Source organism: Oryctolagus cuniculus, chromosome 8 (genome assembly GCF_051225735.1).
Source record: "Oryctolagus cuniculus isolate XC-2025 breed Fujian yellow rabbit chromosome 8, ASM5122573v1, whole genome shotgun sequence".
NCBI lineage: Eukaryota > Metazoa > Chordata > Mammalia > Lagomorpha > Leporidae > Oryctolagus > Oryctolagus cuniculus.
The window spans coordinates 16,652,505-16,680,159 of NC_142874.1; the positions used below are offsets into that span (position 1 = coordinate 16,652,505).

General features: G+C 39.6%; 1 long non-coding RNA gene across 3 annotated transcripts in view; it reads left to right on the plus strand.

Moving 5' to 3' along the window:
* Window positions 1-670: 670 nt before the first annotated feature.
* The window catches only part of LOC149124848 (uncharacterized), a 72,361-nt gene continuing 45,376 nt past the window's right edge, over window positions 671-27,655 (plus strand). For all 3 annotated transcript variants that reach the window (XR_016212513.1, XR_016212515.1, XR_016212514.1), the window contains exons 1-2: window positions 671-998; window positions 2,234-2,311. This is a non-coding gene — a long non-coding RNA (uncharacterized LOC149124848). The remainder of the gene's footprint in view (window positions 999-2,233; window positions 2,312-27,655) is intronic.

The following is a 27,655-nucleotide window of genomic DNA, read 5'->3' on the forward strand; positions in this document are numbered from 1 at the left end:
AGCAGTCAGACAGCTTGGTGATAAGATGAGCACATCTGGCTTTTCTACTCTGAAGGTGTTGGTAATTAGTGTTCACAGGAATTGGCACTTATACTGCATGTGGGTCTGCCTTTCACGCCTGCAGTGTTTGTCAAAGGGATCTTACAGAATAACACACTGCACAGAATTTCACAAGGGGTTGACTGGTTCAAAATGCTCTTGTGATTTTACTTGACTTCATGACTCTGGTACAACCAAATAGGTTGAACTGCCAAGACAGCTAAGGAGCTAATGGTGAGACCAGGCCCTGTTGGAGTGTGCTAACATTGAGGATACAGTCTTTGCATTCAACCACTGGCAGATAGTCTGGGTGCAACTCATGAGTTAGAAGTTGGTCTGTGAAATATAACTGATGGATTATGGATCCAAGTGGGGAGTTGTGCATAGTTCACCCAGGGAACATATTCACATTTCTGTCTTTAAAATAAATAAATCTTTTTTTTTAAAGGAAATTTGCCAGGTAGGAGATAGTGAGCTGGACTCAAATCCAGGCCTGTTAGGCTCCAGAACAGAACTACTGCATAGCAACCAGCTCTCTGCTCACCTCTGTCATGCAGGGTCCACTCACGTGCCACCTTCCGTCACTCACTGTGCTCACTGTGATTGGATCCAGGTTTCCCTAACTACTGTTCGTAAACAACCACTCAGTACTCCATCCAGGCCAGGTGCTGTAGGTTGAGTAGGACTTGTCTCCCCAGACCCACACAGATGTTTAAACTTTAATGTCTTAGTGGATTCAGGGTGGAGACTTGATCTAATGATGGCACCTGAGAGGTGGATCTGGCGGGGAGTGTTTAGGTCATGTAGTCTGGGAGGGAAGTTGTCTCCAGAAGATTGACTTGAGTTCAGGTTTGGCCTGCTTGTTCTCTGATTGCTGGCTTACCACGCAGTTGTTCCTCTGCACCAGTGAAGATGAGCTTCCAAGGGGCACAGACCATGGGGCCACTTGATCCTGAAATGTAAGCTCTAAACTGTAAGCTGAAATAAACTTTTTCTCTCCTAAGAAGCTTCTCTTGGGTATTTCAGTTGTAGGAACAAAAGCAGACTAATACATCAGGCTGTGTGCCCTGACTGTGTTGTCTCAGATTTCTCCACTTTTCCATTAGACTGAGATGCAGCTCTGCTTCCATGTTTTCCATGGTGGTCTTGATGTTTTCAAGAATGCTGATCAGTTCCTGTTGTAGCAGTCTCTCAGCTTGGTCTTGCTTGATTTTTCCCTCCAAGATTTAACCAATTCTACTTAGTCACAAAAATGAGCCTTCCTTGAATTTACCATATCTGCAAGCAAACAGTGTTGCTCTGTCTCGTTATTGATATGAGCCTTCATCATTGGTATAAGGCAGTGCTTACTAGATTTACCTACCCTAAAATAATAATTTCCCTTTGGCAATCAATACGTATCTTGGGGGAGCTACTAAGAGATTTTTCAAATACCCTATATCCCCTCATAATGTTGCCTATTAATATTAGCACCTTGACAATGCTGCAATTATTATTGTACTGGTCTAATGTAATTTTCTAAGTTCTTACATTTGTTAAATTGGATTCTTTAATGGAAAGCTATCTCTTCTCCCATATTTGTTTTCAGTTATCCATTTATATTACTATGAATATGCATTTTGATGCATTACAGCAATGTTTGTTGCTCAAAATATTCCAGTTTAGGATGTTGGAAGATCTTTTAGATTAATATCTGTGCTCTTTCAATGTATTGAAAGAAATGGTTTTATTTTAATGCAGTTTTAAATTGTAGGAAACTGAGGATAATGTACTTTCCTCTAATATCATTTTACTTCAGTATGAGCAAGCTTATTACAATAAGTGAACCAAGATTGTCACATTATTATTAACCAATGTTGGGATTTCCTTCGCTTTTGTCTAATGTCCATTTTCTTTTTCAGGATCCCATCAAAAGAGCACATTACATTTATGAGTCTTAGCTCCTTAGGTTCTTCTGGGCTGTGACATTCACTGTTTTAAGGAATTCCCCTCAGGTGGTTTTTCAATGTCCCTGTGTTTGGGTTTGTCTGGTGTTGTTCCTGTGACTAGACTGTATTTAGGGTATAGGAAGAAGACTACAGAGATGAAGTGCGGTGTCTATCATGCCAAAACCAAGAAACAGACTATCAGCACCTCTTTTCATTGCTGGAGTGATCTTTAATCAACTTGACTTTTTTTTTTTTTTTTTGTCCAGATAACCCCTATGAGGATGCACCACAAAATCATCTCCAGGAATTGATGGTTTTGCAAAATACCTTTGAGAAGACTAAAGGTAGCTATGGAAAATGATTCAGAGTCATTTTCTTATCTTCATATTGGAAAAGACAAATGATTCAAGTAAATGGGCTGAGCTGAGTCACTCTTCCGTATTCTGTTTTATATCACAGACAAGGTTAGGATAATGTATTTGTAGCATGACTTTGAAAACTGCATCAGAAACAATTCTTTTTACTTTACTTATTTATTTTTATTTATTTGAAAGAATGTCAAGGAGAGACAGAGAGAGAGTGAGTGTGATTCCATTGATTGGATCCTTTCCCAAATTTACACAATAACTGGGACAGGCAGAGGCCATAGCTAGTTCAGGGCAACACTAATTCCATAGGATAAAGCTGATGTTGGCACCGCTATGCTTCTCCAATCAGTTTGAAGGTCATGTACCCTATGTAGCCTTCCAGGTGGTCCTTAAGGGTCTTGGCCACACCCAGGAGCTGTTTACTTGATTGGCAATTACAAAGCCCTTTAACAGGAAGCAGGGTTCCGGTAAATGAGCCTGGGGCTCCTGCCACCTGCCCACAGTGATAGGGTCCTTCTCTGGAGGCATGGTGTGCCACACCCTCTTAACCTCCTGCATGGGCAAGGCAGGCAGGCACAGGATCACCCACAACATGTTTGCTAGTTGAGCACTGCTGAAGTATTCCTTACCTCTGGGAAGTGTAACCCTGGAACTCTGGGTTCAGGGGAGGTCCTCATTGTCTGCACTGTCTGGATATGTGAAAACAGTGTTCCTGTAGTGACTTTGGAGGATCTCAGGGGATAACAGGTAGATATGCTTATGAAGTACCATCTGAATTTATAGAAAAGCAACTCTTCCTGCAGACACTAGTTAGAAGTTTTTAGCATTGGTGTGGACATTTCAGCCTCTTAAGATTTGGTGAGTGACAAAGGAAGCTGTTTCCTTAATTCATGGTGGAAGTGTTATGAAGTTGTAGAAATTATGCAGGCTAATAATGAAATTTCTCAATGCCAGACGGCTATAGTTTGAACAAGACGTGACTCCTCAGATGTTGGAGTCTCAAAATCATGAAATGATGATACTAATAGGGTGGTGGCTTAACCCGAGTACAATGCAGAAAGTGATTGGGAAGCGACTGGATTAGACTGGGTTGTTCAGGGTGGGGCCCTTTGATCAGGTGGAGAGCAGGCTCACACCAAAAGATCTCTGGACCTTGATCAAAGGTAAGGGTTGGGCTTTTAAAGCTGAAAACCACAATTGCATTTGGAGGAGAAAACAAATGGGAACGAGGAACAGGTAACATTTGGCCCTCATTGTTTCATAAAACAATTGCAGTTGCTGAAGGTACTGCCAAACAGGATAAGGTGGCGAGACTTCCTGGAGCCACTGTTTGGGTTTCAAAAAGTCCTGGATTTGGTCACACGAGGGAGGGAGGTGAAAATGGAGGTAATTTATGTCTGCTGCTTCTTCAGAATTTGGACTCCTGGGCTTGAGATTGTCCCTTCTTACATAAGTTTGCCAGTACCCTTTCGGTTCTTGTGAGAATGCTTTGATTCTGTACTCTGATCTTTGGACATGGCTTTGTCTTGTTGTAACACCTTGATTTCCTGTCATCTCTGGGTAAAAATGGCAGTCTTCTTGTTCGGTCCCTCCATATGGTCTCTACTACAATGCCTTGTATTTAGAAGCAATGCTGTATTTGCTGGCAATGCCATTGTTTTTATAGGGTTTGGGATAGACGGACGAACATATCTGTCAAAAACTTGGTATCAGACATTGTGATGCAGCTCATTAAGCTGCCACATGGGACACCTGCATCACTTACCAGAGTGCAGGTTTGATTTCCAGCTACTCTGTTTCTGATCTAGCAGGGCTGGGCAATGCTGAACCCAGGAGCCAGGAACTCCATGCTGATCTCCAATGTGGATGGTGGAGACCCATCACCCTGTTTGCCCAGACTCATAATCGGGAAGCTGCATCAAAGTGGAATAGCAGGAATTCAAACCAGCACTCAGATATATATATATATATATATAACATACATATAACATATATATAACTTATTAAAAATAAGTTTGTTTTGGTGTAAAATTTTTTTTGGTGGGGCAAATTCATGCTTACTAGGGATATTCAAAATGTTCATGGAAAATATGTATTATTAAAATGCACACTGGTCCCAGTAGGTGCTACTTTGAATATGATGGATATTTAAAGACTTCCCATGAATACATTTTGGATTTTGGTTTCTTGCAATGATTTAAATGCTCAGTCAAGCTTTGATCAAGATTCCTTTAGATAATAATGTTGTTGATGAATAAAATGCTATCTTTTATTGTTTTTTTCTCAGTTCCAAACACTGTTCTAGGGACTTCCTATGCATCATCTTATTTAGATCCCCATCACAACCATGGAAGATAAGCATTGTTCTTATTTTTGTTTGAGGAATCAAAAAAGGCTTACAGTTGCTCTAGTACTGTTAGAATAGTTGCATGCTTCAGTGTATGTGCTATATGGTAGACCAGCTGTACTTGCCTTAGTCACTTGACATGGTAAAACATTAAAGATTGCTCTTTCTAGTCCCCAAATCTGTGTTCTCTAGACCCTTCTTGGCTGCCTCTTTTGACTCTCCTTTTTACACTTCATCAATGAACACCAGCACAAAGATAGAGCCATTGAATGAAAGCTTTGAATGCTCTTTGTGTCTTATGTTGATAATCATTTTTAGAATTTTTGCAACAATATATAATTTATTCCACACTTGAAAGCTCTTACTTCATTTTTTTTTTAACAGGCAAAGTGGACAGTGAGAGAGAGAGACAGAGAGAAATGTCTTCCTTTGCCGTTGGTTCACCCTCCAATGGCCGCCACGGCCAACGCACTGCGCTGATCCGAAGCCAGGAGCCAGGTGCTTCTCCTGGTCTCCCATGGGGTGCAGGGCCCAAGCACTTGGGCCATCCTCCACTGCCTTCCTGGGCCACAGCAGAGAGCTGGCCTGGAAGAGGGGCAACCGGGACAGAATCCGGCGCCCGACCGGGACTAGAACCCGGTGTGCCGGTGCTGCAGTGCGGAGGATTAGCCTAGTGAGCCAGCAGCGCTGGCCAAAAGCTCTTACTTCATTTTAAGTCGGGTATCCATACCGATACCTTCAGGTCTTAATGTATGATCTGGAATACTGAAATTGAAAAATGATTTAATCGTGGAAACTTAATAGTCCTCTTTTTGTCTTTCACTGCCTTTATTTTCTATGTAGTGATAAATGTGAGTGCAGAATTTGTGACTGAGAGGTAGTGTCAGATATTTAACCATATTTTCTCATGAACATTCTTGGCAATGAGATTAAACATACCTTTTAAAGAAATCACATTACTCACATGTTTATATAGTAGTCAAAGATAATAAATTTTATATCAATCTTTAATGCACTGTTCATTTGTTTTCAAGTCTGGAAGTAGATATCATTTAGCTAGAGATAGCTTTTTACAAAACTGTCATTCTTTATAGTGCTCATACATTTTTCTAAAGAGAACAAATATTTATTTTATTTAGAATTATGTTAAGTCACACAAAATGAAACAAATTGTAAAACATGTTTTCCCAAATGGATTATCACTTTCTCTATGACTTAATTTCCTCTGACAATTTTTGTAACCATAATGGTTTTCTACTGAGAACTCTGGTTAGGTTTAGTGAGGCACACATATTTCACGCTACTGTGAAAACCAGTCAAATCAAATGGAGAAATATCTATGACAGAACGGACAGTGCAAAAGCAAGACAGTTCAGGGAAATTGATGTTGAACTGGGATTCATAAAGCGTGCAACAAAGCCATAACCAATATTATAACAGTTTAAGCAACAATCTCCTTAAGATAGAATACATTGCAGGATGGTATACTGCCTTTTAGATTCAGAGGGGAGAGAGAGACAGACAGAGACTCATCTGCCAAACCATTGAAACTTCTTATTGTCTTAAAGCCATATAACAAGGAGTTAGTGTGAGTAGGCCTGGTCAAACCCCTTGCAATGGTCAAAATGTATCCACCCAAATTCATTTGCTGAAATTTGATCACCAATATCATAGGCTTAAGAGAGGAGAGTCTTTAGGTGTGATTAGGTCACCAGTGCAGTTTTTTGGCCTAAAAATAAGCCATGTCTTTATAGAAAAAACATTTGTTGAAGGAGCCATGTGTCCCTTCTGCCCTGTCTCCGTTCTGCTGTCCCTCATAAGAACACAACTTGCAAGGCGCCATCTTGGAAGCAAGGATGGGATTTTCAACAGACTCCTGAACCTTCCAGGACTGTGCTCTTTGACTTCCCATCCTCCAGAACTGTGGGAAATCCCTTTCTGTCACTGCCCAGTCTAAGATATTTGTTATAGCAGCACAAATGGCCTATCTCCCTCCCAGGTACAACAGCATCAGAAACTCTGTTCACAGCACTTAACACCTTTGGTATTCTGCATGTAGCCACTGATCAATTTGTCTGCTGTCCAAGTTGTATATTCCATGATAGCCAAGACTATATATGTGGGTACTTCAAAATGTTTGTGTGAAATTGAATTAAAAATAAGTTTGTTTTGGTGTAAAATTTTTTTTGGTGGGGCAAATTCATGCTTACTAGGGATATTCAAAATGTTCATGGAAAATATGTATTATTAAAATGCAAATTATGAATTTGCATTGGATTTCAAAAAATATTTTGGCTGCCCCCAAAAATTAACTTTTAATTCCATTTTACCACAAGCTTTTAAAAATGCTCTTATATTGGTTTTTCTCTAGTTTCTAGAAAAACCATAGTGAAAAGTGTGTAGACTATATATAGAATATATACAGAATAAATGAGTCAATGGCTTCACTGATGGAATTATTTAATCAACAGTAGCTATGTAATATATAAATTCTTGCTGAAAAATTCCCTAAACTATATTTTTAATAAAGTATAATTTCTGTAAACATCAATATATACAACTCAGCTTTGCAGTATCTTGTAAGAAATAGGGTTCAAATCAAGGTCTGGGACAATTCTGGTGCTCCCTACACTATGCCACCTGTTTTGATAATATGCTTTATGCCTAGTTTTAAAATATTTGTGTTGAGAAATGTTACTTTGTGTTTGTTGAGATCATATAGCACTAAACATAGTGCTGGAGAGTGTTTGTGGCTAGAGATACTAAAAGTTAATGATTGCCACTTGAACTAAACCAATTTTTGAAATTTCCATAATAATTACAAATGGCAAAAAATATACTTGTCATCAAAGTAGTTCACATTCTAGTGAGTAGATTATCACTTAAAGTGCTTGCTTTGGAGCTGATGATTGGAGCAGTGGTTAAGTTGCCACTTCATATGCCTGAATCCTAGACTGAGTACTGGTTTTAGTTGTAGATTCTCTGCATCTGGTCCATCTTCCGGCTAATGCACACCCTGGAAGGCAGCAGATGATGCCTGAAGTACTTGTATCCCTGCACTCACATGGGACATCCAGATTGAGTCTGGGCTGCTGGCTTTCTCTTGGCCCAGCACTACTTGCTGTTATGCAAGTGAACCAATGATTAGAAAAAAGAAAATAAAGAAATAAACCAACTTTTTTATGTTTATTTATTTGAGTGGTGGAGTTAGAGAGAGGGAGAGACTCAGAGAGAAAGGTCTTCCATCCTCTGGTTCACTCCTCAAATGGTCGCAATGTCCAGAGCCGGGCCGCACTGAAGCCAGGAGGCAGGAGCATCTACCAGGTCTCCCTTGCTGGGGCAGGGGCCCCAGCACTTGGGCCGTCTTCCACTGCTTTCCCATGCCATTAACAGGAAATTGAATCTGAAGTGGAGTAGTGGAACTTGAATCGGTGCCCGTATGGGATGCTGACACCACATGTGGAGTCTTAACCTACTACACCACAGTGCCAGCCCCAGTAAATACATTTTTAAATTAGGTATTTAGTGGCTGGCATTGTGTTGTTGTGGGTTAAGGCACTGCCTTCAGTACCAGCATCCCATATGGGCACTGGTTCAAGTCTCAGCTGCTCCATTTCTGATCCAGCTCCCTGCTAATGCTCCCGAAAAAGCAACAGAAGGTGGCCCAAGTGGTGCAGAGAGAGAGAGAAGAGGTCTTCCATCCAATGGTTCACTCTCCAGATGGCTGCAACTGCCACGGCTGCACAGATCCAAAGCCAGGTCTACCACACAGATGCAGGGGCCCAGGGACTTGGGCCATCCTCCACTGCTTTCCCAGGCCACAGCAGAGAGCTGGATCGGAAGTGGAGCAGCTGGGACTCAAACCTGCATCCACATGGGATGCCGGCACTGCAGGTGGCAGCTTTATCTGCTAGGCCACAGCTCCGACCTCGAGATTTTTATTTCAATATTATGTCACTCTTTGATTCTGGAAATCATCTGTGCTTTGAAATCTACTTTATCTTCTGTTAATACTCATACAGCCACTTCAAATTTTCTTTTATTAGTATTGGCATGATGTATAATTATTTTTCTCCCTTTCATTCTTAACTTCCTTCTATCAACATTTCTGAATCTGATTTCTTGAGGCTGCATATAATGGAATCAAGCTTTCTTGCTTTTACTACCCTGTTGATATCTACTTTTAATTGATATTTTCACATCATTTGCATTTATTCTAATTGTTGATGTGTTAGGACTTACATCTGTCATTTTATTTTGTTTGTCTTTATGATTTTATTTTCTGTTTTACTTTCCTGTTGTTTATTTGTACATTTTTTAGAGCCTCATTTTTTTTTTTTGACAGGCAGAGTGGACAGTGAGAGGGAGAGACAGAGAGAAAGGTCTTCCTTCCGTTGGTTCACTCCCCAAATGGCCACTATGGCTGGCGCTGCGCTGATCCGAAGCCAGGAGCCAGGTGCTTCTCCTGGTCTCCCATGCGGGTGCAGGACCCAAGCACTTGGGCCATCCTCCACTGCCTTTCTGGGCCATAGCAGAGAGCTGGACTGGAAGAGGAGCAACAGGGACAGAATCTGACGCCCCAGCCGGGACTAGGACCCAGTGTGATGGCGCCGCAGGTGGAAGATTAGCCTAGTGAGCCGTGGCGCTGGCCTAGAACCTCATTTTTATAACTTTAATAGAAAGTTTTTTTCTGGGCATTACATAATATATACATGATTGAGTCTAATGCTATCATCATTTTACTTGTTTGAGAAAAGAAATATAACCCTCTTTACCTAAATTTATGTTCCCCAGTTAGTAGCATTTTTTTTGTCTTAAATATTTCCTCTCTATATATTTTGAACCACATCAGTTGGTGTCATCATTTCTCATGAAATACACTTAGGAATGCATACAGGAAGTAGAAAAGCCTGTGGTGCCTATCTATAATATCATACTTTTTTATTGTTGTTGTTCTTGTCTGTCCAACTGATCTTGCACTTCAGGAGAAGAGGCAGAAGTAAAAACCCTTTGTCTTTGTCGGAAAAGCAGTGCATACATTCAAACCACTCTTGATGTTAACAAGTCACAAGAAACTCGGTGTCCTAAACCAATGAGCATTTATTATTTCGTAGTTCTGGAGTCCAGATGTACAAGGATCTCACTGGACTAAAATTATTAGGTGTTAGAAGTCTTATTTGTAGAGATGCTAGAGAAAAAATCGATTTCCTTCTCTTTACCAGTTTCTGACACCTGCCTGCCTACCTTCCTTCTTGGTTCTTTCCTAACAGCCAGTTGAGTCTTTCTCACATCCAGTGCCTCACACTGACTCTTCTCCTACCCTATCTGACATGTCAGGGTGCTTGTGTTTACGCTGGGCTCAGCTGCATTACCCAGGGTATTATTTCATGCTCTGCTGATTACCAGGCTTATGTGAAGTGTGGCTGGATGCAGATTAAGAAAGACTAAGTAGACTTGATATACATCAGTGTAGTCTGTATAAATTAAAATAAACCATCAACAAAACTCAGAGCAGGAGTGGGTGTTTGCTGCAGCCGTTAAGATGCTGTTTGGGATGCCTACATTCCATATTGGAGTACCTGGTTTGAATCCCACTTCCACAACTTCTACTCCAGTTTCCTGCTGGTGTGTATTCTTGCAGGTAATGGCCAAGTATTTGGGTCCTTGCCACCAATATGGGAGACTGAATGGTCTCCAGGTTCTTGCTTCAGCCGGGTCTTTCCTTAGGATTCACACATTTGAAGAGCAAACCAACTTATGGGAGCTCTCTCTTTCTCTCTGTACCCCATCACTATACACACACTGTGCTTTGTCTTTCAAATAAATAAATAGCTTTAAAAAAACTATAGTAAAGCAAGCAGTGATTATGGGACAATATCAAGAGATCTCACAAATATATAACAGGTGCCCTGGGAAAAGAAAAGAGACAAAGTGGGAAAAGATCAACTAAAGTGTTCATGACTTAGAATTTGCCAATTTTTGAAGTATAGCATACTACAGATACTACAACCCCTGAGACCCTAGGAACCACACACACACACACACACACACACACACACACTATACCATACCATACCACACCTATACAACTCATTAATTAATTACTAAAGTAATCAAGAAATTCTGGTTGGTAGGGATAAGAAGAAAACACTGCACACATAGACACCAAGTACAAATTACACAAGAATTCTAATCAGAAACAATGGAAGCCTGAAGAAAATGCAGTGACATATTTGAGATTCTGAGGGAAACACACATGCCCACTGTAGATTTTAATAGCTAGCAATGGAGTTTTTCAGACAAATGAACGTAGAGGGAAATTGCTACAAAAGATGCGCCTCCAAAAATGTTAAGATCATCGTCAGATAGAAGGAAAAAGATAGCTGGAAGAAATTTGGATCTACACACACACAAATGAAATGCACGAGATATGGTACAGGTGAAAGTGAATAAGGGAGCTGGAGTCGTGGCTCAGTGAGTTAAGCCACCAGCTGCAGCCCATCATCCTATGGTGGAAAGCCAGCCCAGGTCCTGGCTACTTAGCTTCTGACCCAGTTCCCTGCTAATGTGCCTGAGAAAGTGGGAGGAGATGGCTCAATTACTTGGGCCTCTGCCGCCCATGTTGGAGACCTGCGTAGTTCCTGGATCCTGGCTTCCACCTGGCTCGACCTAGCTATTGTGACCATTTAGATGAGAAAAAACAGATGGAAAGATTCTCTCTGTCTCTCTCTCTCTCAGTCTTGTCTCTCCCTCCCTCTGTTGCTCTGTCATTAAAATAAACAAATAAATAAATAAATCCTTTTTTAAAAAATGTGACTATGGACAACAACATTAGCTTACTGTTATCACTCTAAATGATAATGATTGACTGAAATCTAAAGTACTGATACTGCATTATAAGCTTTATAACAAATGGGAAGGAAAATGTATGTCAACCATAGCACATAAGAAGCAGATTATGGAAGGATGAGCTATGCATGAAGTTGTCAGGTGAAGACAGCATATGAAAAAAGACGCATATTCTAGACACAAGTGTAACCCATAAAAAACTAAATCTAATGTGTAATAAATCATGAATGGAGAAAGAATCACAAGCAATTGGGTTTTGGATTCTATCTGCAAGAAAGCAGGAAAAGTGGAAAAATACAAATAAATAGAGACTATAAAACTACATTCAAAATCAATCATCAACATCACTGTAAGTATATGTAAATGGTCTAACCTCCCAAATCAGAGGTCAAAATATCATCAGGCTGAATAACAAGGAAATACTCAGATAAGTGTTTTCAACAAGGCACACCATTTAAATATAATGACAAAGCAAAGGTTAAAGGATGTAAAAATATACTACTGGGTTAATGTTGGAAACTATATTTCAGAATAAGGAAAATTACAAATGTTTGCAAAGAGGGACATTACGTATTGATGAAGTCAACTGAAAACACAGCAGTTTTTTGAAAAAAAAAATTTATTTTATTTATTTGAAAGAGTTACAAAGAGAGGTAGAGCCAAAGAGGTAGAGAGGTAGAGAGGTAGAGAGAGAGAGAGAGAGAGAGAGAGAGGTCCTCCATCTGCTGGTTCACTCCCCAAATGACCACAATGGCCAGAGCTGAGCTGATCTGAAGCCAGGAGCCAGGAGCCAGGAGCCAGGAGCTTTTTCCATGTCTCCCACGAAGATGCAGGGGCCCAAGGATTTGAGCCTTCTTCTACCACTTTCCCAGGCCATAGCAAAGAGCTGAATCGGAAGTGGAGCGGCTGGGACTTGAACCGGCGCCCATATGGGATGCTGGCACTGCAGGCGGTGACTTTAATCCACTGCGCCACAGCGCCGGCCTCAACACAGCAGTTTTAAATGTATGTTCACTTACTGTGAAAGCTTCAAAACACGAAGGAGAACAGATATACATTTATATTTGGATACTTGAACAATCTTGTCTCAAGCTGATAGAAGAAGCAGTCACAGAATCAGTAAGGGTAACTTTAAACACCATCATGATACTTGTTCAAACTGACATTGAACAAAAATTATATGTTGAGTATCAGCAAACACAATTTGATCTACTGAGCCACGTTGCACACTACAAGAAATGGAAATGTGTTTGGATGGGTGCCGCAAAACCACACTGTCTTAGTTCATTTTTTGCTGCTGCAATAATATACAAATTGGGTAGTTTGTAATGAACAGCGATTGTTGGCTCATGGGTCTACAGAAGCCAGCATCTGGCATGGGCCTTCTTCCTAAGAAATCATGGTAGAAGGACCAAATACCAAAAGATATCAAGGGACAGAACTTGCAACTCTAAGCCCCTTTATAAATTACACTAATTGATTTGTAAGAATGGACCAAGATGTAAACACCTCCCCATGGGCCCCATCTACTAACAAAGTTGAATTATGGATTAAATTCTCTACACATACTTTTCTAAAGGACACATTGAAACCATAGCACCCACTGAACTATTTTTATCCTTACTAAATATAGAGGGAGTTTCTGTTTGCCATGAGGGTACAATGCGGTTTATAAAAATCTCATTGAATGTGTTGGAATAGCCATCAAAGACAAGAGATGAAGGAATAAACAAGGGTTAAACGAGAAGGAGTGAATGGGTGCAGGAGAAAACAAGGAATGTTCTCCACCTAAATGGTGTTTTTCTGACTATGAGGCGTATTTTATGTTTGAATATTAGTTCCATTGATCACTTCAACTTGTCTAGATCTACCACATTCTTCAAGTTGTGATTCAAACATTTGTGTTTTCAAGAAGACATTTGTGAACAAAAGCAAGGAAGGAACTCTGAGCTACTGAACTTCTTTTAGCACTATTGCTTAAATTGTACATTAGTTTACTGTTGGTATCAGTAATAACCTCTAAGTATAAACACCTTATAAATAGGGAATGAGAAAGAGTGCTGGAATTCCTATGTAGGCATTTTCAAAATTGTATTACTATCATTAGCCTTTTACATTGTTTTTAGTTCCTGAAATATTTAATTTGTAAATTTATTTGTTCTCTAATTCATACAGCAGTTTTCCGAAGTACAGAATAGTACAAAAGGATTCTCTGTAATGAAAACAATTATTAACTGTATAACTTAACATTGGTAATGATCTCTTCATCAAAACTACAGTTAGAAAATAGAATTTAGGCACTTTGCAAGCATTGCCTGTGATGTTAGTATTCTCTTTCAATATTTGCATATGTTATGCCTTATTAGATGCCTTTTTCATGCATTTAAACTTAACGAAGGCAGGCTCCTTTTATAAAGTTGGTTAACCTCAAGTTTCTGTTTCATTTTTGTACTCCATTTCTTTTTTTCATTATTTTTATAGATTTATTTATGTATTTGACAGGCAAAGTTACAGAGAGGCGAAAGCAGAGAGAGAGAGAGAGAAGTGTCTTTCATCTGCTGGTTCACTCTCCAAGTGGTTGCAATGGCCAGAGCTGTGCCAATCCAAAGCCAGGAGCCTGGAGCTTCTTCTGGGTCTCCCATGGGGGTGCAGGGACTGGGGCCATCTCCACTGCTTTCCCAGGCCATACTCGAGAGCTGGATCGGAAGTGCAGCAGTCAGTACTCGAACCACTACTACTGCGAGTTTTGTTTGTTATTTCTTTGTATTTTAATTTATACAGACTACACTGGTGTATATCAAGTCTACTTAGTCTTTCTTAATCTGCATCCAGCCACACTTCACATAAGCCTGGTAATCAGCAGAGCATGAAATAATACCCTGGGTACTGCAGCTGAGCCCAGCGTAAACACAAGCACCCTGACATGTCAGATAGGGTAGCAGTCAGTGTGAGGCACTGGATGTGAGAGACTCAACTGGCTGTCATGAATCCTATGCATTCCAATATTAATACATCCATCTTGCTTTAAAATCCATATCTATGTGTACAATATTTATATATGAAGTGAACATGAAAATATTGAAAATTGTTACATCTATGTGTGTTCATTGAAGTATTTTTTAAATTATTTGAACTGTTTAAAGAGAAATTGCAAACAAAACCTAGTAACTTAAATAAGTAAAATTAACATTTCTAGACAGACCTACACCCACAGATTGGGTAATATGAAGAGTATTTAGGTAAATTAAGAACAAAATTATGGGCATATTAAATGAGATATAGTAGATGAGCTACAGCAGTATTCCAACTAAACGATTGAAAGACTAAAAGAAAGCCTGGTATAAGGTAGTAGTAAAAGAAAATAACATGAAAAGCACTTCAGAGAAATAGAAAAATGTTTGGAGGACAATCTACACATTTAATAAATTAAATAATAATGATTAATATAAGTTGTACTCAGATTTGAAAACAACAATCTTCAAAATGAACAGACCAAATTGATTAATTTATGTGATTAAGAAAAGTACAGGGACTGATGCTGTGTCATAGCAGGTACAGCCAACGCCTGCAGTGCCGGCATCCCACATGGGCGCTGGTTCCAGTCCCAGCCGCTCCACTTTTGATCCAGTTCCCTGCTAATGGCTTGAGAAAAGCTGTGGAAGATGGACCAAGTGTTTGGCCTCTGTCACACACATGGAGACCTGGAAGAAGCTCCTGGTTCCTGGCTTCAGCTTGACCCAGACCTGGCTGTTGTGACCATCTAGGGGAATGAACCAGAGATCTATCTCTATTTGTCATTCTCTCTCTCTCTCTCTCTCTCTCTCTCCATAACGATGTCTTTCAAGTAATTAAAAATATATTTTAAAAAGAACATAATAACATTTTTAGAAAGTCAGAAACTTTTAATTAGGTTAAGGAAATATATTCTGCACATTCACACAGGGTTTATTGAAATTTTCTATAAATACTCATACCTTCCATGATCTAAGTTTCCATTAAAATTTTGGAAATTCTTTGTCATTAATTCTTTTTTTAAAAAAATATTTATTTATTTATTTGAAAGTCAGAGTTGGCCAGTGCCATGGCTCACTTGGCTAATCCTCTGCCTGTGGCACCGGCAACCTGGGTTCTAGTCCCGGTTGGGGCACTGGATTCTGTCTCCTGGTTACTCCTCTTCCAGTCCAGCTCTCTGCTGTGGCCCAGGAGTGCAGTGGAAGATGGCCCAAGTTCTTGGGCCCTGCACCTGCATGGGAGACCAGGAGGAGGCACCTGGCTCTTGGCTTCAGATCGGCACAGTTCCCACCGTGGTGGCCATTTGGTGGGTGAACCAATGGAAGAGGAAGATCTTTCTCTCTGTCTCTCTCTCTCTCACTGTCTCTGCCTGTCAAAAAAAAAAAAAAAAGTCAGAGTTAAACAGAAAGAGGAGAGGCAGGGAGAGAGAGAGGTCTTCCATCTGCTGGTTGACTCCGCAATTGGCCATAATAGCTAGAGCTGCATGAATCCGAAGCCAGGAGTCAGGAGCTTCCCACAGGTCTCCCAAGTAGGGTCTCCCACGTGGGTCTTGGGAGGACTGGGGCCATCTTCTACTTCTTTACCAAGCTATAGCAGAGAGCTGGATTGGAAGTGGAGCAGCCCAGTCTTGAACCAGTGCCCATATGGGATGCCAGCACTTCAGGCTAGGGTGTTAGCCCACTGCACCATAGCACCGGCCCCTGTCATTAATTCTTAAAATATTTCTTTTCTCTTCTTTTGCTCCTTTAGTTCTGGGAATCCAAGTACACAAATAAGAGATCATGTTATCTCATTCACACACATGCACACTATTTATATTAATTTTTAAATTGATAGCTGTATCTATCCCATATATGTTTGAGTTGGCTGATTGTCCCCATGCCACCTTTTACTGTACATTTCATTTCTGAAATTTGTTCATTTCTTTTTTATGGTTTATATTTTCCTGCTGAGGTTTCCCTCCTCATCACCCATTCAGTCTATCTTTTCCTATAAATCCTTTACATAACAATAGGCACTGAGCTCATTATAGATGATAAAAGGGCAATTTCATCAATAACATATAAAATAAATATGTACTCATGTGCCTATCAGAGCACCAGTATACAAGGTGACTGTTAATAGACCTGAGGAGACACTGCAGCACAGTAATAGCAGGAGGCTTCATTATCACTCTTTCAACAACAGACAAATCGCTGAAAAAATCAATAAAGAAACATTGGAGTTGAACTAACTTTAGATCAGAGGCATCAAATAAGCACTCACAGAAGCTTCCATCTAACAGAAGCAGAACACACATTCTTCTCAAGAGTGACAAGCATTATTCAAAACAGAGAATATGCTGGGCTACAAAATAACTTAATAAACGTGTGTTTGAAATCATATCAAGTTTCCTTCTTGATAATCATAGTGTAAAACTAGAAATCAATAATAGGGGGAGTTTTGGAAAAATCAGAATTATGTGGGCATTAAAAAATGTGCTCTTAAACAACCAATGGACTAAAGGAGAAAATAAAAGAGAAATAAAACTGGCCTGAGGCTAACAAGCATGGTAACACAGTATAGCAAAGTTTATGAGATGCACCAAAAAAAAAAAAAAAAAAAAAAAAAACAAAAACAGCTTAATAGGGAGCTTTACAGGGGAAACCATCTACATCAAAAAAGAGTATCAAGTAAACAACTTCAAGTTCTACTTCAAGGAACTAAAAAAAGAGCAACATGCTAAACCCAAAGCTATTAGAAGGAAGAAAATTCAAAAGATCAAAGCAGAAATAAAAAAATGAGAACAAAAGTAATGATAGGAAATATTTTTCAAAAATTAGAATCTTTTAGAAGATGAATAAAATTGACTGTCACTTAACGAGTCTAAAAACAAAAAGAAGGCAGAAATAGAATCAGAAGTGGAAGAGGAGACATTACAACTGACAGCTAAGAATACAAAGGGTCATAGGAGAGTACTATGGGAAACTTAGAACAAATGGATAAATTCCTTTAAATATGCAATCTATCAAGAATAAATAATGAAAAAAGAAATTTTGACAAAGAATAAAAAGAATGAATCAGAAATAAAATCCCATCAAAGAAAAGCTCAGTACCAGTTGGCTTCACTACTGAAATCTAGCAAACACTTAAAAATACCAATTCTTCCCAAATTTTTCCAAAAAATGTTCTGATTATTGGGGAATGCAACATTATAACCTGACAAAGAAAAATTAGTACTCAAAGAGTAAATTGAGGAAAAGAGATTAAGAGTGAATGCCTACGTGTTGTGGTTTCCTTCTGGATAGGTCTCATGGGACTTTATCAAAAAACTAATAAGAGGAGATGTGTCATGGTGCAGTGGGTTAAGCCACCACCTATGACACCCACATACCATATAAGCTGCTCCACTTCCTATCCAGCTCCCTGCTCATGTGCCTTGGAAAGCAGTGGAAGATGGCCCAATCACTTCGGCCCCTGGCATGGAGGATCCAGATGGGGTTCCAAGCTCCTGGCTTTGATCTCATCCAGCTCTGCTGTTGTGATCATTTGAGGAGTGAGCTGGTGGCTGGAGGTTGACTCTGTAATGCTGCCTTTCACAGGCATCAATAAATCCTTTAAAAAACTATGATAATTCTCAAGGAGATGCATGTAAAACATACTCACCTATGACATAACTGTTCAACTGCTCCAAGAACTACAAACCTGTAAATTAATATGTATCTTAGATTTGAACTTCTAATCAAAGAAACCGAATGAATCTATTTCATAATTCAGAATATACCAAAAAAGTAAGAAAAACAAAAGACAAATAATCACTCTCCAAGATCAAATACTAGAAAGGGGCACCCAGAGAGCAAATAGAGGCTAACAGGTCATTCAGAGGTGTAGAAGATTAGATTCAGAGAAATAAGTATTAAATGTAACAAAATGAATGTATCTATGCTCAGTAAAATACTCAATCTACAAATTAAATGGGGTCAATGTGCCCCAGGCTTTTAATGAATGCATGTACCACCATTGAATTGTCCTGATGAAATTGCAGTCAAGGATAATGTGAAAAAAATTACATGTTTCAGATAGAAAGTGTAGGTGTCTCATTGTAGGTTAGTGTTGAACTTAGCATCAATTTTACATCAATAATTAAAATGAGACAAATTATATACTATATCCAAATATAACCCAAATCTACTTAATTAAATTTAACAATCATTTATAGAAACATCTCTGAATAAGAATAGAAGAAAACTAATAAAATAGTGGAGCCTTCAAGCCAATAGTGAAATGCTGAAATAATTGTCAGCCAGTGGTCACTGTCACCATTAAGTAGGATGTGTTGATCAGAGGCAGGGTTCTCTTTTTAGAAGCAGAAGATAGCATCAGTATTATACCAATATGAGGTGTGCATTTGGCCTAGTGGTTGTTAGGACACCCACATCCCACATCTGAGTACCTGAGTTTGCGTCCCAGCTTTAATTCTGACCAGTTCCTGGTAATACGTACCCTGGGAGGCAGTGATGTAACTGATTGTGTCCCTACTACTCAGGTGGGAAATCTGGATTGCGTTCCGAGCTCCTGTCTTAGCCTGCCTGACCCCAGTTGTTGCAGGCATTTAGGGATGTTCTCAGAGGAAGAGAATGCAGAATAAACAGTTGAGTATGCATATTTACTAAAGACTATTTAGCTTGTGAAAATTGTGCTTATTCATTAATTTTGTTTATTTGAAAAGAGGGATGGAGAGAGAGGGGGAGAGGAGAGGGAAGAGAAGCGAGAAGAGTGGTGAGAGACCACAGGAGAGAGGAGAGAGGAAAGAAGAGAGAGTTGCCTTTCCTGGCTCACTCTCCAAAGGCCCATGAACAGCTAGGGCTGGGCCAAGCCTCGGCTAGGCAGAAGCCAGGAGTCAGGAATTTCTGTCAATGCGGGTCCTCCATGCTGAAGGCAGGGACCCATTTCTCCAGCCGTCTACACTACCTCCTATAACGTCTATTAGCAGGAAGCTGGGATTGGGAGTAGAGCTGGGACTGGAACTCAGGCACTGGGATGTGGACATCCCAGGTCTTGTCTTACCAAGTTTGCAAAACACAAGTTCCTAGGTTTGTGCTTCATCCCTTATCGTGGCATAAATTTCACACATTTCCAGACATTCTTTATAATTTACAGTGTAGGTTTGTTTTGTTACCATTTCTTCATTTGCTTTATTATATTTCCCTTATAATTTTGCATATCAAATTTGAGAAACCCAAAAAGAAATTATCATGAGGTCCTATGATTTTATTTTGAAGTTAATTCTAGCTTAGATATATTTTAAGATTTAAAAAATGATGTAGTTCTTTTAGTTATGTATTATCTGGCTCATTTGATTGCTTGATTAATAAGAAATAAGTGGTATATTAAGCATTATGATTTTAGTCACTTCTGTTTAATACTGAATGCCAAGTACCTAGGGAACATTCAAGAGTTATGTATTTCAATTTAAGTTCTGCAAGTCGGGCATTTTATATGAGTATCTAAAGATATTTTTAAATTAAAAGACTATAAAAAGTAAAATGCCATCATAATATCTAAAAAAGATACTGTAAGGGATAAAGAAGGACATTTTATATTAATGAACTCAATGTATCAAAAATACTGTAACTCTATTATACTTATTTAACAATGGCTCAAAAATACAAATAAAAAACTAACAGAAGTGAAAAACAAATAGACAAATATCAAAAACAGTTGGTGATTTAATGCTTTCCTTTAAGTAACTGGCATAATATTTAAACAGGAAAGTAGTAGGAATTCAAATATTTAAACAATAGTATCAACAGACTTGCTAATGCATAACTCTTCAACAATTCAAATTGGCACCTGGTTGCCAATTCCGTTACTCCTATTCCAAGCTCCAGGAGTTCCTGGAAAGTTGAAATCATCTTTATCGTACATGCTCAGAATCCACATGCTCTATCTCAGCTGATACTTCAGTGCTCTTTGTAAATATGCATACTCAGCTGTTTACTCTGCATTCTCTTCCTCAGAGAGCATCCCTAAATGTTGTCTATGCAACCTGAGCTAGAACTTTGCAAGACTGTGCTTCAATATCTAATGAAAATACTGAGGGAAGACACTATGTACCTCCTCAAGTTAAAAGCTTAGCCACCTTTGCTTCTGATTTTTATCAGAAAAGAACTTTTCCAACCATTCCTGTTCTTGCTTCCTACATTTTACCTCATCAAACATTCACCCACATATTCTATCCCTTATGTTTTGATTGCTATGTACAAAATTATCTTAACTAATAAAATCACTTTCTGAAATTTGCTGTTATTCTTAATTTCTTTAAGTTAGCCACAGTTTTTTCCCAAATGATCTCTATTTCTTAACCGCACACTTTTTTATTCCATTAATAAATTTTGTGACTCCTTTCTAATAAATCAACAATTATTTCACAATCTGTACTACAAGCTCTTTTTCTCAGTTCACATTTTATACTCCTTTAATAGGATCTGTGGTAATCGTGAAATTCCCTTCCCAAGGTAGGTACAATATGACTTTTTTGTGTGGTTTGTTGACCACACTTTCTCTCTCTCTCTTTGGAAGCTATAAATTCCTCTCCCATTTTCTTAACATAAAATACTCATCAAAATGATTCTTAGAATCATTCTTCTATTTTAAGTCACCATACACCAACTTTTAGCCAATCTCGGTAATCTATGTACGAATTTGTAAATGCATATTGAATATTTCCATGGATACTTCATCCATGTTCCAAATTTTAGTATTTCATAGGCAAACTAACTTTTTCTCTATTTTTACTGTCAATTTCTCTGTCCTCACTAAATACAATGTCTCTTTTCTAAAATGATCTCTTTTATTGAAAACCAAGTGACAGAGAGAAAGAGAGGAAAGAGAAGGAGAGAAAGTGATTTTCCATTCATTGGTCCCCTTCCCAAATGGAAAACTTGAAGGGGGGAGCAGGCCAAAGCCAGAAGCCAGGAACTCCATCCTAGTCTCACACATGGCTGGCATGAGCTCTAGCACTTGTGCCATCATCTGCTGTCTTCCCAGGCATGTTAACAAGAAGTTGGATCTGCAGCCGAGCAGCTGAGATCCAAAGCTGTGCTCCAGTAGGGTATTCCAGCATCACAAACAGCAGCTTACCCCTCTACCATGCCTTTCACGAGGTTACAACCTTTAATATCTTAAGGCTGCCCTTAACCATGTGTCTCTCCCCTAACTCTCTCCTGTAAGTCCAAATTACTTTAATTCGAACATCTCTTTCTCTCTTAAACAACCATGAAGACCTGTAGTGGCCTTCTTCCTAAGCACAAATGCCTCGGATTTTATTAAGGCCTTACAAATAACATTTCATTACATTCCTTCAGGACACTGATTTATCCCCCTTTGTCTTGGCCTTCTGTGCTGGCTCATACTCGTCTCTCTAAATGAGTATTTTTGTTATTTTTGCTTGTTGAAATCTACTCATTTCTTGGAGTTGCCTTTAAGAACTATCTTCCCTTAGGATCCTTTCTAATCATTTCTCATGAGTGTGGCCAGTCATTCTTTCCCATAATATCTGTGCTCTTATTTAATGATCTGCTCAGCTATATATTCTTCTAAAAATAGTTATTTACTGGCCAGCGCCATGGCTCACTAGGCTAATCCTCCACCTGCTGCACCGGCAACCCGGGTTCTAGTCCAGGCTGGGGAGCCGGATTCTGTCCTGGTTGCTCCTCTTCCAGTCCAGCTCTCTGCTGTGGCCCGGGAAGGCAGTGGAGGATGGCCCAAGTCCTTGGGCCCTGCACCCACATGGGAGACCAGGAGGAGACACCTGGCTCCTGGCTTCGAATCAGCATAGCACGCCAGCCATAGCAGCCACTTGGGGAGTGAACCAATGGAAAAGGAAGACCTTTCTCTCTGCCTCTCCTCTCTCTAGCTCTGCCTGTCAAAAAAAATATAGTATTTACTTATTTATTTGAAAGGCAGACTTACAGAGAGAGGGAGAGACAGAGAGATAGATGGATCTTCCATTTTCTAGTTCATTCTCCAAAGAGACATAATAGCCAATACTGGATCAGGCTGCAGTCAGGAGACTGGAACTCCATCCTGGTTTCCCTTGTGGGTGGCAAGGACACATGGGTGTCTTGGGTGCTTGGGTGCCTTAGGTGTTTGTGTGCCATGTGGTTGGTAGTGGGCCATCCCCCACTGATCTCCCAGGTGCATTAACAGGGAGCTGGATTGGAAGTGGAACAGGTAAGACACATCCGGGGCCCATATTGGGATGCTGGCATTGCAGGTGGTAGCTTAACTCTGTGCCACAATGTTGGCCGGCCTATATATCCCATTTCTTTTCTTTTATTTTCAGATTTATTTATGTGAAAGGCATAGTTGGAGAGAGAGTGGGAGAGAGAAGAAGAGAGAGAGAGAGAATCAAGCGAGAGAGATCTTCCATCCACTGATTCACTCCCCAAATGCTCCCAAATGGTTGTAATGACCAGGACTGGTCCAGGCAAAAGCTAGGAGCCTGGAATTTCTGCTGGGTCTCCCACATGGGTGCAGGGACCCAGGCACTTGGGCCATCTTCCACTGCTTTCCCAGGCCATTTTTGGGAAACTGGATCAGAAGTGGAGCAGCCGGGTCGGGTCTCAGACTGGTGCCCATATTGGATGTTGGTGCTGTAGAGGACCATTTAACCTGCCCCACCATATATTTTATAAATAACAAACATTGGATTTCCAGAGATAGCATTGCAAGAGGACATTTGTTATAAAATTTTCCTTATCCAGCTTACCTTTTCCATTGCAACTGTCTGAGTTAACCATTGCAGTCCTGAAAGTACTTTTGTGTGTGTATTTATTTTAAATTCTTGCTTTCATGTGAAAGTGTGATTATAAAAAGAGAAGCCATCTCTGCGTCTGAGAGGAGCCTGGTGCTGTCAGTTAGTGCTGTGTTCTTGGTTTCAGCTGAACATTAACAATTTCACAGAACATCAACCTTAGTCAAGGTCTCTCTGTGATGGTTATGGATCAAGACAAAGACAAGGCCACTCCATAATCACACCTTAACACAGACAGACCATGAATATTGTCCAAAAGGAAGAAAAATGGACAAGCATCTCCCTTAGTTAATATGACAACTTTTTTTTTACAATTAAAGTTTCAATCTCCTTTTTCATAAAATTAGTAGCAAGATAATAGTAAGATTTATTAAGACACCAATCATAAAATTACCCCAGGCTTTGAACAGCATACAAGCATAGTAAAGACTTGCTTCCTTAAATGCTCTCTAAAAAAGCACCCAATACAAGCTCAAATCCTTTATAGTTCTTCCTAATATTCTCTCTCTCTTTTTTAAATATTTATTTATTTATTTGAAACTCAGAGTTAAACAGAGAGAGGAGAGGCAGAGAGAGAGAGAGAGAGAGGTCTTCCATCTGCTGGTTGACTCCCCAATTGGCCACAATATCCAGAGCTGCGCTGATCCGAAGCCAGGAGCCAGGTGCTTATCCTGGTCTCCCATGGGGTGCAGGGCCCAAGTACTTGGGCCATCCTCCACTGCACTCCCTGGCCACAGCAGAGAACTGGCCTGGAAGAGGGACAACCGGGACAGAATCTGGCGCCCCGACTGGGACTAGAACCCGGGGTGCCGGCGCCGCAAGGCGGAGGATTAGCCTATTGAGCCGCGGCGCCGGCTCTCAGTATCTTTCAAATATCAGAACCCTCACAACCACATTGCCCTTCTCTCTGGCTGTTTGCCACATTTCCAGCAGTGAAGGCATCAGTCCTTGGCTGTTATCTTGCATGAGTAACTACTTGCATCTTACTAGTGAGAACAGCATGTTTTCTGCCAGCAGTGAGTGGAACAGTCACAAACATACATTTAAAATGCTTTCAGACAATTCAGTTGTCATGCAGGCATGCAAGTTCTATCTTACTTCATTCTGCTTGAGGACATGGTAAACTATGATTTGAGGTTTTTACTTTGGGAAGACCTGATCAATACACCATCTAATCTCTTAAATGTGTGTGTCCAGAATGCCCTACACATCCGGGAAATGTAACCAATATGCACTTTTTGAAGATTAATTATATACTCCTTGATCCCACATAAGTTACTTACTAAAAATAAATTATTCCTGTTCATTTACTTTCTTTATTTGAAAGACAGAATTAAAGAGAGAGGTAGAGACAGAGAGAGAGGTCTTCCATCTGCTGGTTCACTCCCCAGATGGCCACAATGGCCGGAGCTGAGCCTATCTGAGGCCAGGAGCCAGGAGCTTCTTCCTGGTCTCCCAGGTGGGTGTAGGGGTCCAAGGACTTGGGCCATTTTCTACTGCTATCCCAGGCCATAGCAGAGAGCTGGATCAGAAGAGGAGAAGCTGGGACTATTACCGGCACCAATATGGGATGCTGGTGCTTCAGGCCAGGGCTTTAACCTGCTGAGCCACAGTGCCGGCCCCTCTTGTTCACTTTAAAGTGACTCTTGCTCATAATACTTTTACTCCTGTCATCATTTAGAATGTTATTTCATTCAGTTCTAAATCCCACATTTATTTCTGGATATTATCTGCCCCTTCTTGACACTGCATGATATCAGCGTAGTTTTAGTGATACGATGTGTATCCTACATGTGTAAGTAGAACATAAAAGGTGGAAAATTTCAGAATCCTGCTAATTAATCCAGCAAAGACGAGCGACTATCTACTGGAATAAACTCCAGCAGTTAGAACCAGACATATGGAATTAATTAACGCATCTAATTTCCTTGACATTGTTCCATCTTCTCAGATCAGAACTTGCTATGTTGTCAGATGCCAGACATTGGTGATATGTTGGATTAATCAGTTGAAATCTGCACCAGAAGGAAGAAATGAGTATGAGTATGAGATATAAAAGCAAAAATGTAGAGGAAAGTATACAAAGGCTTAGAAAGACAATATTAGTCTAATTTTACTGTATGTAATTTGCTTATCTTTTGCTAACCCGTATCCCTTAGCTATTCCCTGACTGTTTCTCTGACATAACTCAAAAGGCACTCTCAACCAAGCTATTAAGAAATCCACAGTGAGAGCTCTGTAATTCTTGAAAACCCCTGTGGACGGCTCTCTATAGACTATAGTAGGAGACCCTATCAAAGATATGAGTTTATTGATTTCAATTAGGAAAAAATGTGATACTGGAATTTTAGGCAGTCAAGTTACAATACTTCAACATTAGAAGAAAAATTATACACAGTAACTATATTGGCTGCGATAATCATAATGAGCCATAGAGATAAAATAGGTATTTTATCTAGGAGTCCATTAGAATCAACGCATGGCAACATACTAAGTTAAAGTAGAACTTCTAGATCTAGTGGGCAGATGTCTCACTTGAGTATTCTAAACAGTCACATCCTGTTTATCCAATTTATGAGCAGAAGTCACTTCTCAAATCTAGAGCCTCTTGACAGAGGAGGAGGGAGGAGGGTGAGTGTCTGTAAGAAGTACCAGCCCTACAACCTGCATGTGTATCATAATTCTTCAGAGGACACTACAGGGTTTTAGTAGAGTGACTGTAAATTGGGAAAAATGAATTACTCAAGCCTTCTGGGAGATTGGAAATTGGCTCTGAATGGACAGTCATATTTAGGATCCAGAATGACCCAAGAGTTGATTTAAAAGGGGGCTTATGGAGGTTCAAGGCATTTGGACATTAATTCTTCTCACAGTGGATCTGGTGGAGCTGATCCAAGTTCCATGATTCTCCCTCTAGTGCTAGGAAGTAGAGTGGCATGAATATATATTGGCTGAATTGTGATCCCTAGAAAAATGACTATTATCATAACAAAGGTGAAGCGGAAGCACCTGAAACAAGAGCAAAGCCAAAATATGTCTGTTGGTGCCAGCATGGAAGTCTGGGGTAATTATCCCCACTTGACAACTGTTTTTTCCAGAGTGATGACAATACACTTGCCCTGAATCAGAGAATCACAAGGGCTCTGCTGGATGTGGTGACTTCAGTATCAAAGACAAACCACCCTGTGCCATCCTCACTCAGCAGGCATGGAGCACACTTTCTGAATTATCTCAAGATTATCAACCCCCATTTCTGTGTTATATTGCCTTGCTGGCCCATGGCTTTGCTAAGATTATGCAATTTGTTCCAGATGAGCAGGAAGCAGTAGGCCTTTCAGAGTGTGGGAGACCCACCCTGGGACATTTCAGTAGCCCTTAATACTGCTTTATTGTAGCGTTAGTGAGGACCTGCAGGTGAGTAAGCCTCTTAGGTTTTGATGGTCCATAAAAAACATTAGCTTAACTCTCATTTTAAAAGGCTTTTACACACACACACACACACACACACACACAGAAAAACTAGGTTTTTGATTATTTCATCACTTTCAATGTACTGCATTTTCTCTTCTCTCGTTCTTTCTGTTGGAAAATAGACTGTTTTAATATTATGTTTTAAAAGACAACTTTTATTCTCTAGTTTTTTCATTATTTTATTTATTTTAACAGTATTTCTGGGATACACTAAAAGGTTTTATCTTTTACTTTATTTGCACTGTTTAGTATGGGCATTGTCTCCCAGTACTGTGGCTTCTTGCATCTGCAGGAGAATATTCTTCCTAACCTGCTTTCCTCTTTTTTCTCAGAATTGCAATTTCTCTGTATCTCCAACCCTTTTATGCTATTTTGGCCAGTTTCCACTTTTTAATTTTCTGGGAATCACTCTGGATATCCCTTCCCTTTTGATCTTTCAGTTCATTAATTCTTCACTTGGTTAAACTGAATCTTATTTACATTCTGATTGCTGTAGTTTCTTTTCTCAACTCCTCACTTACATCGTTATCTGTATTTAAGCTTTAGTTTCTTTTTATCTTTTTCCAATCTCTTGAGTTGAATCATTTATTATCCATTTTTATGCTTAACATTTTTCTTTTTGATGAATTTATTTAAAGCTATAAATACATTGATTTTGCTTCTATTTTATTTATCAGCTTTTAGTTGCATTGGATTATAATTGTATTTGGTCTGCATACTATTACTTCTCTGGTATTTATTTATAATGTAATTAATTAATGATATACTTTTTACAAATAGTAATTTTATGCCTGAAAATAGTATACTCTTTTTATTTTGTAAGCAGAGTTTTATGTACATCTGT